Genomic DNA, 12,187 nt, shown 5'->3' with positions numbered 1-12,187 from the left:
CCTGAGGCCTGGCACAATATGGTGAAGGAGGTAATAGATGACCTGTTGAGGCTGGGCAGGTTGGAGTGTGAAGACCCTGGTGTACCATCCTCCTCTGTGGTGACCGACTAACCTGGTCTGGTTAAGGATCCCTCCCAAATTCCTGTGGCCATCCCTCCTGTGTCTGTAATTATTCCTTCTGTATCTGTCTCTGTGTCCCCCCAGCCTAATGTACCCGCTCCTTTTGTGTCAGAACCTTAGTCTGAGTACTAAAATGGGTGCTTCTTCTTCCTCTGTAAAGGAGTCTTCTGTGAAGACTTCTAAGAAAAAAGCAAGAGATGAGAGCATCTCTGAAGCTGACTTGCAGTACCTGGAGGAGAGAAGGAAGGTTGGGCGGTGGAAGTGGCAGGCAGTGCGAACAGAGCAGGGACGGGAAGCTCCAGTGCCTGTCACCAACCATCATACGACCTCTAAGTTAGATATTTTCTCATCTGGGGCTTCTTTGGAGCAAAGTTCAGATTCTGAAATAGAGTTGGAGGCGGCCTCAAGAAAGAGAAAGACTTCTGGTGATGAGCAGCAGAGGGGAGCTAAGAAGCAATCCACCAAATAACCCAAATGGCGCTTCTCCCTCCGTTAAAAGTGGTGACAATAAATGTCGCCAGCATTAAGTCAGTAAGAGCTTGTTCTATGGCCTTCTTTTTGTTCAGCCAATTAGATGCTGAAATTTTATTTTTGCAAGAGACTAGGCTCACCTGCTTGGCAGATATTCATATGGCCAAGAGGGAGTGGAGGTATGGTCCATCTTACTGGTCTATTGCGGCTGAGCCTTAGGGCAGTATGGCGGTGTTGTTTAAAACCGGCATGGTAACTGTCTGGTGGGTTATTGAGGTGGAGATTGGGAGATGTATGGTCTTTTTTATTTTTTATTTAAATTTTATTAAATTTTTACACTTACAAAAATCAACAATCCGTTAGGGTATCAAAGAAGTAAAAATAAAAAATATAAAGGGAGATGTATGGTCTTAGATGTCTTTGGGGGAGGGCAGGACCTGTGCCTAATTAATGTTTATGGGCCGCACACAAAGATGGAGAGGAAATGCCTTTTTTCAAGGATCAAGCCATTTCTTTTTATATCCCGGCAAGTGGTCTTTGGAGGTGACTTTAATACAGTAACTAGGCTCAAGGACAGGAATAGGGATGAGCTGAACACCCCCCGGTTCGGTTCGCACCAGAACTTTCGAACGGACCCCAAATTCGTACGAACGTTAGAACCCCATTGAAGTCTATGGGACTCGAACGTTCGAAATTAAAAGTGCTAATTTTAACGGCTAATATGCAAGATACTGTCCTAAAAAGGGTTTGGGGACCTGGCTCCTGCCCCAGGGGACATGGGTCAATGCCTAAAATGTTTTTTAAAATGGCAGTTTTGGCGGGAGCACTGATTTTAATGACGATTAAAGTGGAAAAAACAAGTGAAATATTCCTTTAAATATGGTGCCTGGGGGGTGTCTGTAGTATGCCTGTGAAGTGCCATGTGTTTCCCGTGTTTAGAACAGTCCCTGCACAAAATTACATTTAACGGAAATAACGTCATTTAAAGCTGCTTGCGGTTTTAATGTTATATCTGGTTCCTGCAATATGGTTGAAAATCATTGAGAAAAATGGCATGGGTAGCCCTCCCTGCCCATTACCAGCCCCTTTGGGTCTTGTACGCATATTAAGGGGAACCCCGTACCCATATTAAAAAAAGGAAATGCGTGTGGCCCCCAGGCCCCATATACTCAGAACAGCAGTATACAGGCGGTGCAAACAAGACAGGGACTGTGTAGGTTTGTTGTGTTAAGTTGAATCTGTTTGTAATTTTCAACTGGTACATTTTTAAAGTGTAGCTCCAGTCAAAAAAACTATTTTTAAGCTTTTTGGAAAACATAGGGAAGGGTTATCACCCCTGTATAATTTGTTTTGTCGTACATCTTTTTTCATCTCACTTGCTGTTGTCTCCTTCCGTTTGCAAGTAGGAGATGTTTGTAAGTTGGATGTTTGGAAGTAGGGGCCTGCCTTATATGCTCTGCAGAAATGGCGGAACAAGGTGTTGGTTTTGCCACAACATTGTAAGCCCTGAAAGTGACTCTTGGTGGTCGCTGGAGCGCCCTGCTGTGAACGATTATATCAAGAATTGTAATTACATGCCATTGTTGAACAGTGGTAGAAAAATTGACCTTTGGTGGTTGTGGTGCTGGTGCCACAACACTATAAGTCCTCACAGTTACTCTGGGTGGGCACAGGAACGGGCCCTCCTGTGAAATATTATATCAAGAATTGTAATTACATGTCCCTGTTAAACAGGGGCAGAAAAATTGGGCCTTAGGCACTGGTGCTGGTGCCACGACACTGCAACCTCTCCCATATACTCTAGTTTTATTGCAGGAATTAGCCCTGCTGCAAAGCATTGCATCAAAAATTGTAATTAAACGCCCCTGTTAAACAGGGGCAGAAAAATTGGGCCTTAGGCACTGGTGCTGGTGCCACCACACTGCAACCTCTCCCATATACTCTATTTTTATTGCAGGAATTAGCCCTGCTGCAAAGCATTGCATCAAAAATTGTAATTAAATGCCCCTGTTAAACAGGGGCAGAAAAATTGGGCTGATGGCATCACCCAGAACCAGAAATGTTCTTCCAACATATCAGCGGAGGAGGAAGAGGATAGACAATCAACATAACAGGACAGTCACTCAGCATCAGCATAGGCAGTCTTGAAGGGATGTGATATTTCAAAAAAAATTATTCGGTTACATCAGCTTCAGGTGCTTGGTAGCTGTGGGTGATCCAAGACTGATTCATCTTGATGAAGGTCAGTCGATCAACTGATTCGGTGGACAGGCGCACTCTGTGATCGGTAACAAAGCCACCAGCAGCACTGAAGGTGTGTTCCGAAAGAACGCTGGATGCAGGACAGGCCAGTAGCTCAATTGCATACTGTGCAAGCTCTGGCCAGTGATCCATCCTCAAGACCCAGTAAGCCAGAGGATTTTCGGTGGGAAAGGTGTCCAAGTCTGTCCTTGCCCCTAGGTATTCCTGCACCATGTAAATCAGACACTGGCGATGATTGCTGGAACCGATCATACCTTGGGGCTGCGGACTAAAAAATTGTCTGAAAGCATCAGTCAGACGGCCACCTTCTCCACCGCTCCTTCTGACCGATGCCTCAGCAACACGTTGTCCAGGACCAGGAGTTTGTAACCTCCCAGTCTCTGGGAACGCGTTGCACAGACCTTTCTGCAAGGCCTCCCGGAGATGTCTCATCCTCTGCTCCCTCTGCGATGGCAAGATAAGGTCGGCAACCTTACCCTTGTACCGTGGATTAAGGAGAGTGGCCAGCCAGTAATGGTCCCTCTCCTTGATCCGAAGAATACGAGGATCCTTCCGCAGGCTTTGCAGGATCAGGGAGGTCATGCAGCGTAGGTTAGCTGAGGCATTCGGTCCGGAGTCCTCTGGGTCACTAAGGACAACATGATCCGCAGCTACCTCCTCCCAGCCACGTACAAGTCCTCGTGTTTCTTGGGACTGTAAATCATCCCTACAAGACTGCCAGCCTCCACCTCCATGCTGACACAATCATCCTCCTCTTCCTCCTCCTCGTCCTTTTCCTGTGTGATGGGTGGCACAGCAGGAACACTGTCTGGATAAAGGGGGCCTTGAGAGGCAAGGAAGTCCTCCTCTTCCTGCCTCTGTTCTGCCTCAAGTGCCCTGTCCATTATTCCACGCAGCGTATGCTCCAAGAGGTGAACAAGAGGTACAGTGTCACTGATGCATGCACTGTCACTGCTCACCATCCTTGTGGCCTCCTGAAACGGTGACAGGACAGTGCATGCATCCCTGATCATGCCCCACTGGCGTGGTGAGAAAATACCAAGCTCCCCTGACACTGTCCTGGTGCCGTAGTCGCACAGGTACTCATTGATGGCCCTCTGCTGCGTGTGCAGCCGCTGCAGCATGGCCAACGTTGAGTTCCACCTGGTGGGCATGTCACATATAAGGCGGTTCTTGGGCAGGTTCAACTCCTTTTGGAGCTCAGCCAGCTGAGCACAGGCATTAAATGATCGGCGGAAATGCACACAGACTTTCCTGGCCTGCTTCAGGACATTCTGTAAGCCGGGGTACCTGCCCAAGGACCGCTGCACCACCAGGTTACGGATGTGAGCTACAAAGGGCACATGGGTCAGTTGTCCCTGTCGGAGGGCGCAGAGGAGGTTGGTGCCATTGTCGCAAACCACCATTCCTGGCTTAAGCTGGCGTGGCGTCAACCACCTCTCGGCCTGCCCCTGCAGAGCTGACAAAACATCCGCCCCAGTGTGGCTCCTGTCCCCCAAACAAACCAGCGCAAGCACGGCATGGCATCGTTTTGCCTGCGTACTTGCGTAGCCCCTGGAACGCCTACGGAGCACCACTGGTTCTGAGGGCAGAGCACTGGAAGAGGCCATGGAGGAGGAAGAACAGGAGGGGGTGGAGGAGAGAGGTGTGTCACAACCAATAGTAGCATTTTGGAGGCGTGATGGCGGAACAACCTCCAACACTACTGCACCTTGTCCTGCATCCTTCCCAGCTGCCAGAAGAGTGACCCAATGGCCCGTGAAAGACAGGTAACATCCCTGTCCATGCCTGCTGGACCATGAGTCAGCGGTAATATGCACCTTACCGCTGACTGCCCTGTCCAGCGAGGCAAGGACATTGCCTTCCACATGCCGGTAGAGAGCCGGAATCGCCTTCGGTGAGAAAAAGTGGAGTTTGGGGACCTGCCACTGAGGAACCGCACATTGTACAAACTCACGGAAGGGGGGCGAGTCTACCAACTGAAAAGGCAGCAGTTGAAGTGCTAGCAATTTAGCCAAGCTAGCATTCAACCGCTGGGCATGTGGATGGCTGGGAGTGAACTTCTTTCGCCGGTCCAGCAGCTGGGGCAGGGACATTTGCCTGCTATAATCGGACGTGGGTGTACTGCTAGCAGAGTGCCCGGAAGCACTTGGCTGTGACACACCTAATTCTACACCTTCATTCCTCTCAGAGCAGGTTTCAGAGAGGACTGAAGGTCTAGTGGGGTTGGAGATGCCAGCTGATGAGGAGCAAGGAGAGGTCCGCTTTGTTCTTTGGTGTGGGTCTTTGAGGTACGCTTGCCAACGAGCTGCATGGCAGGTCAACATATGTCTGGTCAAGCATGTGGTGCCCAAGCGGCTGATGTTTTGGTCACGCGAGATACGCTTGAGACATATGTTGCAAATAGCAGCGGTGCGATCTTATGCACTCGTCTCAAAAAAGGCCCACACCAAAGAACTTTTAGAATAACACGCAGAGGCAGCGCCCTGCACAGGCGGAGCTCTGCGGTGTGATTCAGTCGGTGTGCTGCCCCTAAGCTGGCCCCCGGAGGGCATCCTGCCTCGTTGGACATGTGCCTCCTCCTCCTCCTCCTCTCTCCTACCAGGCACCCACGTGGAGTCAGTGCCCTCATCATCCCCTCCCTCTTCATCGCTGTAGCAAACCTGGCAATATGCTGCAGCTTGTGGAACATGACTGCCAGATTGCTGTCCTTCTTGAGCATCCCCTCTCTCTGCATTCACGCTACTGCCTTCCTCTAGCTGAGTGTCATCATCAGAGGCTACAAAACACTGGGCATCCTCCTGGAGCATGTACCCAACACTGTGCTCAAAGAGTTCAGGAGACTCCTCAGGAGGACGTGGTGGGTCTAGGGAAGGAGTCACTGATGATGACATTGAAACGAGGGAAGACGATGCGTTGGCAGCTGCTTTGCTAGTACCCTGAGACTTGGTGAGAGAGGATGAGGAGTATGAAGAGGGCTTGGTCATCCACTCTACCAAGTCATTGGCATGTTGCGGTTCAACATGTCCAGCTGCCGAAAAGAAGGACAAGCGTGTCCCATGGCCACGTGCTGATGACAATGCACCGCGTCCACGACCAGCACTGTTGTCTCTAGACACAGAGCCTGCTTGCCCTCTTTTATCGGCTCGCGCCTGTCTGCCTCTCCTTGCTGGCCTTCCAGACATGGTAATGGCCTGAAGGGAGTTGGGTAAAACAGCAGTTGGATAGTGTATATTGTGCTGGAGGCACACAACACCCACTAACTCCTGCAGATGCCTTTATTATAGAACACCAGAGATAAAGGGGTATACTGTAATGGAGTGACACAACACCCACTAAGCCCTGCAGATGGCTCTATTAGAGAACAGCAATAAAGGGTAGATACAGGTGTATATTGTGCTAGAGGCACAAAACACCCACTAACTCCTGCAGATGCCTTTATTATAGAACACCAGAGATAAAGGGGTATATACAGATGTATACTGTGCTGTGCTGGAGGCACACACAACTTCCAATAACTCCTGCAGATGGCAAGTGGGCTCAAATAGAGAAGAGCTATGTAGGTGGATATAGCAGTGTGTACTGGGTACAGAGCACGCAGACAGCACGCACAAGCTCCTAACACTACTGACTGCAAGCTCTATTATAAAAGATAGATCACTAGCTATATAGGTGAGGTGAATATAGCGGTGTATACTGCGGTCAGGGCACGCAGACAACAACCACTACACAACAGCAAGATCGAAAATCGGCCGATAACGATCGGTGTGTACTGTGTTGAAGGTACACAGAACACCCACTAACTGCTTCAGACGCCAACACACTACACAAGGCCGCCGCGCTGGCGGCCTTATATAGTGTGGGGCGTGTACTACACAGCCTGAGCTATGATTGGCCACAGGCATCCTGCCTGTGGCCAATCATGGCTCTCCTCGCTGCTGGCGCTGTGATTGGCCAAGCATGCGGGGTCACAGTGCATGCTTGGCCAATCATGAGCCAGCAATGCACTGCGATGACGCAGTGCATTGTGGGCCGTGAGCACCACACGAATTTGGCGCGAACGGCCCATAACGTTCCGTTCGACTCGAACACGAAGCTCATCCCTAGACAGGAAGGACTTCAAGGACAAGCTGGGATATGATAGTGTTTTTTTAAATAGTGTGGTTAAGGATGCTGGTCTTGTGGATGTGCACATTAAGCACCTCCCGGATAACATCGGGTTCACCTTTCATCAAGGTAGTAGTCAGAGTAGGATAGATAGTTTTTTTTGAAGGAGACCTCTGCTTTCTCATCCCCAGTGGTGCAGGCAGTAGTGATCCCTGATCACTGTTTGTTATTTGTGGTCCTTAATGCTTCGGACGACCCTCAGAGGCGCAAGGGCATCTGGAGATCTAATCCGGCTCTTGTAAAGGAAGAACATGTTAGACAATCCTTTGAGGAATTCTTTAAGGCAGAGGCGACCATTCTTTTTTATCAGCAAGGCTGAGTGGTGGGAGCTGACCAAAATGAGGATTGCTGGATTCTTCAGGGGCCTAGCCAATAAAAAACAGCTTAATAAATACATGACCTACCAACGTTTATGGAGGAAGCTGGATATTCTTGTCTCCAGAGGAGAAGATCCTTGGGCAATCTCCAAACTCCTTCTCAGGAAGTGTCAATATGACTGGCATGCCTCTCTGGTTCTGGAGAAGTACTATGGGAAATACCACTCGCCTGACCCTTACCAGAACTGCAAACAAGGTATAGCTGTTAAAACATTTGTTTGCCTTAAGGATAGTACAGGTTCCTTGACAAAGTCCAGGTCAGGGATCCTGGGGGTCGTGAGGTGCTTTTATGCTGACCTTCTTGGGAGGAAAAAGTTTGACCGTGAAGGGATGGAAAACTTTTTGGACTCTACTCCAGGTCTAAATGATGGAGATGCCCAATTGATGAATTTGGCAGAGGAGATCACAGTTGAAGAGGTGATGAGGGTGATTGAACAGCTTGCTATCAAAAAGTCACCTGGTCCGGAAGGCTTGACGGCTGAGTTTTACAAAGTATTTAAGTCTATTCTGGCCCCACATTTGTAGAGGCTTTTAACAGTTGCCTTGCTGAGGGGGTGCTTTCTCCTTCCCTGAGGCACTCGGCTGTGATTCTTCTTTGAAAAGGTAAAGATCCTTTGATGATTGAGAATTGGCACTCCATCAGCCTTCTCAATGTCAATAGAAAGGTCCTGGCAAAGATATTTTTCAGGCTCCTATCGTCAGTAGCAGAGTCTTTGATTTCTCGCCATCACGACTGTTCGGTCCAGGGAGGACTTGAAGCAGTGCAGGGCTGCAGGCTGAGTAAAGTATTTGCTGACTTTGGATCAAGAAAAGGCTTTTGATTGTGTTAACCATGAGTACCTGTGGTTGCTGCTTAGTAAGTATGGTCTGCAGAGTGGTTTTGTTGATTGGATGAAAGTCTTGTATAAGGGGGCAGAAAGTTTTCCTCTTGTCAATGGTTGGGCAGTCCTTTGAGGTTGGCTGTGGGGTGCTTCAGGGTTGTCCCCTGAGTCCCCTGCTCTATGTATTTGCAATTGTCCCCTTCATCAGGAGCCTAGAGAGCAGCATGTTGTGTGGAGTACCAGTGGGGCTCCCATGTGAGCTGCCATTGAGGGTTGTTGCCTATGCGGACAATGTGTTGGTGATTGTCACTGGGATGGATGAAGCGGGGGTGGTGGTCTCTCTGACATCACGTTACTCTGAAGCATCAGGCTCCAAGATCAATCAGCAAAAGAGTGAAGTTTTCTGGATGGGAAAGGAAAGTGAGGGGTTTGATTCCCCCGGACACCTTTCCGGTGCCCCAGGAAAAAATGAAGATACTAGGCATTGAATTTGGACTCGACGATTATGGCCTCAAAAACTGGGACGGCAGATTGGAAATTGCCAATACTAAGGTGGTCAGCTGGGAAAGATGAAAGTTATCTCTGAGGGAAAGGGTTGATCTGATGAAGACTTACCTTATTCCGATCTTCTTGTGTATATCAGCATTGTCTGCATCTTGCCAGTGTCTCTCTATGCTAGAGTCAGTAATGTGTTCTTCCAGATGCTGTGGGGGAACAGACTGAACCCCATCAAGAGGAATGTCACCTATCTATCCAGGAGGGAGGGTGGCTTAGGTATGGTCAACCCAGTTCTTTTCTTTTCGCTGCTTTTTCTCAGGTTTAACATTGGTAATATGCTTGCAGTGGAAACTCCTGGATGGGTAGGCATATTTAGATCTTGGTTTAGGCTTTTTTTACTACTTTGGGAAGATGGTGGCCAAGTGAAGAATCTGAGGGGTCATCTTGGTCAGCTACTAGACTATGTCGCTCCATGCTTAAAGTTACTGCGGCAGTGGCGATTGTCAGCTCAAGATCTCTGATTAGTTCCGAGGAAAGTCCTTATGAGTCAAGTCTTGAGTGAAGTCTTTCATGACCCACTGGCCTTAAGGGATTGCCCAGGCCCAGTTTTGAGGGCAGGGTTAAGACTGATTGAATAATTTGAATAGAGCCCCCCTTAAATTTAGGGATCTGGCCTGGTTGTGCTTCCATGGGTGGCTCTATGTTTGGGGCAATTTGAAATTCCGCAGTGAGATGGATCGTAGCTGTCCTCGGGAGCAGTGTGCAAGTGAGGAGGAGACTATGGACCATTTTTTGCTTTGTTGCCTTTTTAACAAAGAGGTGTACAAACAGGTTAGATGGCACTCGGTGTTCCTTTCCTCTCCAGGCTGGGTTATTGCTGAGTGGATGTACGGAGCATTCAATACTGGTGGAGTTTTTTGTTTGGATACACTTTTTACAATTAGTTCCAGTGCAGAATGAATGTCCTAAGTGAATGATCACTCCAGTGCCAATAAATTCCTCCTGTGTAAAGTGCTTCTTTTATAAAGTGCTTCTTTTATCCACCAAATGAGTGACTTCACCACCACCTGCCACAATGGCCACTTACCAGATTAAATCTGTATATGCGCCTTTAGTTCATTTAGGATAACCACTCCGTTAAGGATTTCACCAACAGCCTTTCCAAGCAGTATATAGGAGCCTCTTGCACTAATTGTTTCTCATAAAGATATGCACCAAGCATGTCCAGCCGTGTACGTGGGGATGGGGTTCAGGTCTATCACACTATCACTCCTATCCCCTCCAAGTAGCGGCGTGCGTCCCACAGCCTCCGAGTGCGTTCCAAGCCTCGTTTTTTGTAATACCGGAAGTGATGAAACGGAGTTCCCAGCAGCCTCTATGCGTTTTGCTAATTCTATTGCGTCATCAGGAAGGTGGGGAGGCCGCAGGGCGCCCCTTCCTCAAAGCACCCACCCCCCCCATGTTGAGGGTATGCGGCCTGGTACGGTTCAGGAGGGGGGGTGCTTGCTTGTCCCCACCCCCTTTCCTGACTGGCCGGGCTGTGTGCTGGATAAGGGTCTGGTATGAACTTTGGGGGGACCCCCCATACAGTTTTTCGGCTTAGGTGTTACCCTTAAAACCCATATCAGGAGACGGGGCTCGCAAGGTGTCAATCTCGCCAATGGAAGCGACGAGATTGACTTCCTTCTCTAGTCCCATCGTACCTGAAGTCACGTTCAAAATTAACGGACTTTAGTCCGTGTGTGGGCAAGTCCATTCATTTGGAAAGTCCGGCAGACCAGTAAACAGATGAGAGGATTGTCCGCTAGACATATTTTGAAGCAAGTCTTCTTTCTAAGTCCGCCGGACTTTTGGGAACAAAAAGTCTGCTGGAGCCCACACAAGATCGAATTGTCCGGTGGACTCTGGTCCGCCGTATAGACTGATCGTGTGTACAGAGCATTAGGCCCTCTGCTGCTTTATGTAAGTAGTTTTATAAAAATGTTTTGGTAGTTTACTATGTATATATTGTATATATTCTGTATATGGATGTGTATTGCTTTGATTTCTGTTGAAGTATTGTACTATGGCTTTTTTTTTACTTTTGTATAAAATTGGTTGCTTGATTCTTTTCAATAAAAGTTCAATCGTGCCTCCTTCTCTGTGCCAGTGGGAGGAATAGTGCCTCATTCTTGGTGTTAGTGGGAGAAATAAAGCCCCAAGGGCCAGATAAAGGCAAGCAAAGGGCCGCATCCTGCCCCTGGGCCACAGTTTGGAGACCACTACCCTAGGGAAATGCTTGAAAGGTCTCAGGGAACTGCTACTAAAGTGAATTTGTTGGAGGTTAGTGGAACAAATGCCCCTTACATTGGTGGCCACTGGAAAGAATGCTGCCCTTATACTGGTGGTTGGAATGTTACCTTTTAGCCTTGTTTACACGGGCTGCCAGGTAGGTAGTAAATATAGGCAGCTGGGCTGCAATTTTACCCCCCTCTAACTGCCCTGCTGGAAGTTAAGGCAGAACTAAACCCTTCTAAACAAAGAAGCAACAGGAGATCTGCAGATGCCATTGTGCTGCACTTTTGCTTTGTTGTGACATCTTGCGTGCTTTTGATAGTTGGCGGCTTGGTTGAGAGCACAAGCAACTGTGACAGATATGATTCACAGCATACAGTACTTTAACTGTAATGCCGCGTACACACGACCAGACTTTTCAACATCAAAAGTCTGACAGAATGATTCCGGCAGACTATTCGATCGTGTGTGGGCTGCAGCGGACTTTTGATTTGCAAAAGTCTGACAGACTTTAGAAATGGAACATGTTTTAAATTTTTCCGCCGGACCCAGTTCCTACCGAGAAATCCGCTCGTGTGTGTGCTAGTCTGACGGACAAAAACCGATGCGAGGGCAGCTATTGGCTATGAACTTCCTTATTCTAGTCTGGTCGTACGTCATCACATTCGAATCCGTCGGACTTTGGTGTGATTATGTGTGGCCAAGTCCGTTCATTCAGAAAGTCCGTCAGAACTCTGTCAGAACTCCGTCGAAAGTCTGTCGGACCTAAGTCTGGTCGTGTGTACGCGGCATTAGACTGCATTCACATGGCTGCACAGCAGCAGGCAGGGATGGCTACTTTATGAATCTACTGATTCTCACCGGTGGTACTAAATGCTGCCTGCACACACTGTGTGCGAACAGCAGCAACTGTCATGTGTACTCTGTACAAGCACTGTGGTTGGGTTCATTGGGAGGCACTGTGTCCCACGGTTGGGGTCATTGGGAAGCACTGTGCCCCACGGTTGGGGTCATTGTGCCCCACGGTTGGGATCATTGGGAGGCACTGTGCCCCACGGTTTGGGTCATTGGAAGGCACTGTTCCCCACATTTGGGGTCATTGGGAAGCACTGTGCCCCACATTTGGGGTCATTGGAAAGCACTGTGTCCCACGGTTGGGGTCATTGGGAAGCATTGTGCCTCACAGTTGGGGTCATT

This window comes from Lithobates pipiens, unplaced genomic scaffold (genome assembly GCF_037356315.1).
Source record: "Lithobates pipiens isolate NorthernLeopardFrog02 unplaced genomic scaffold, aLitPip1_a1.2 Scaffold_18, whole genome shotgun sequence".
Classification (NCBI taxonomy): domain Eukaryota; kingdom Metazoa; phylum Chordata; class Amphibia; order Anura; family Ranidae; genus Lithobates; species Lithobates pipiens.
This window is presented reverse-complemented; position numbering follows the sequence as displayed.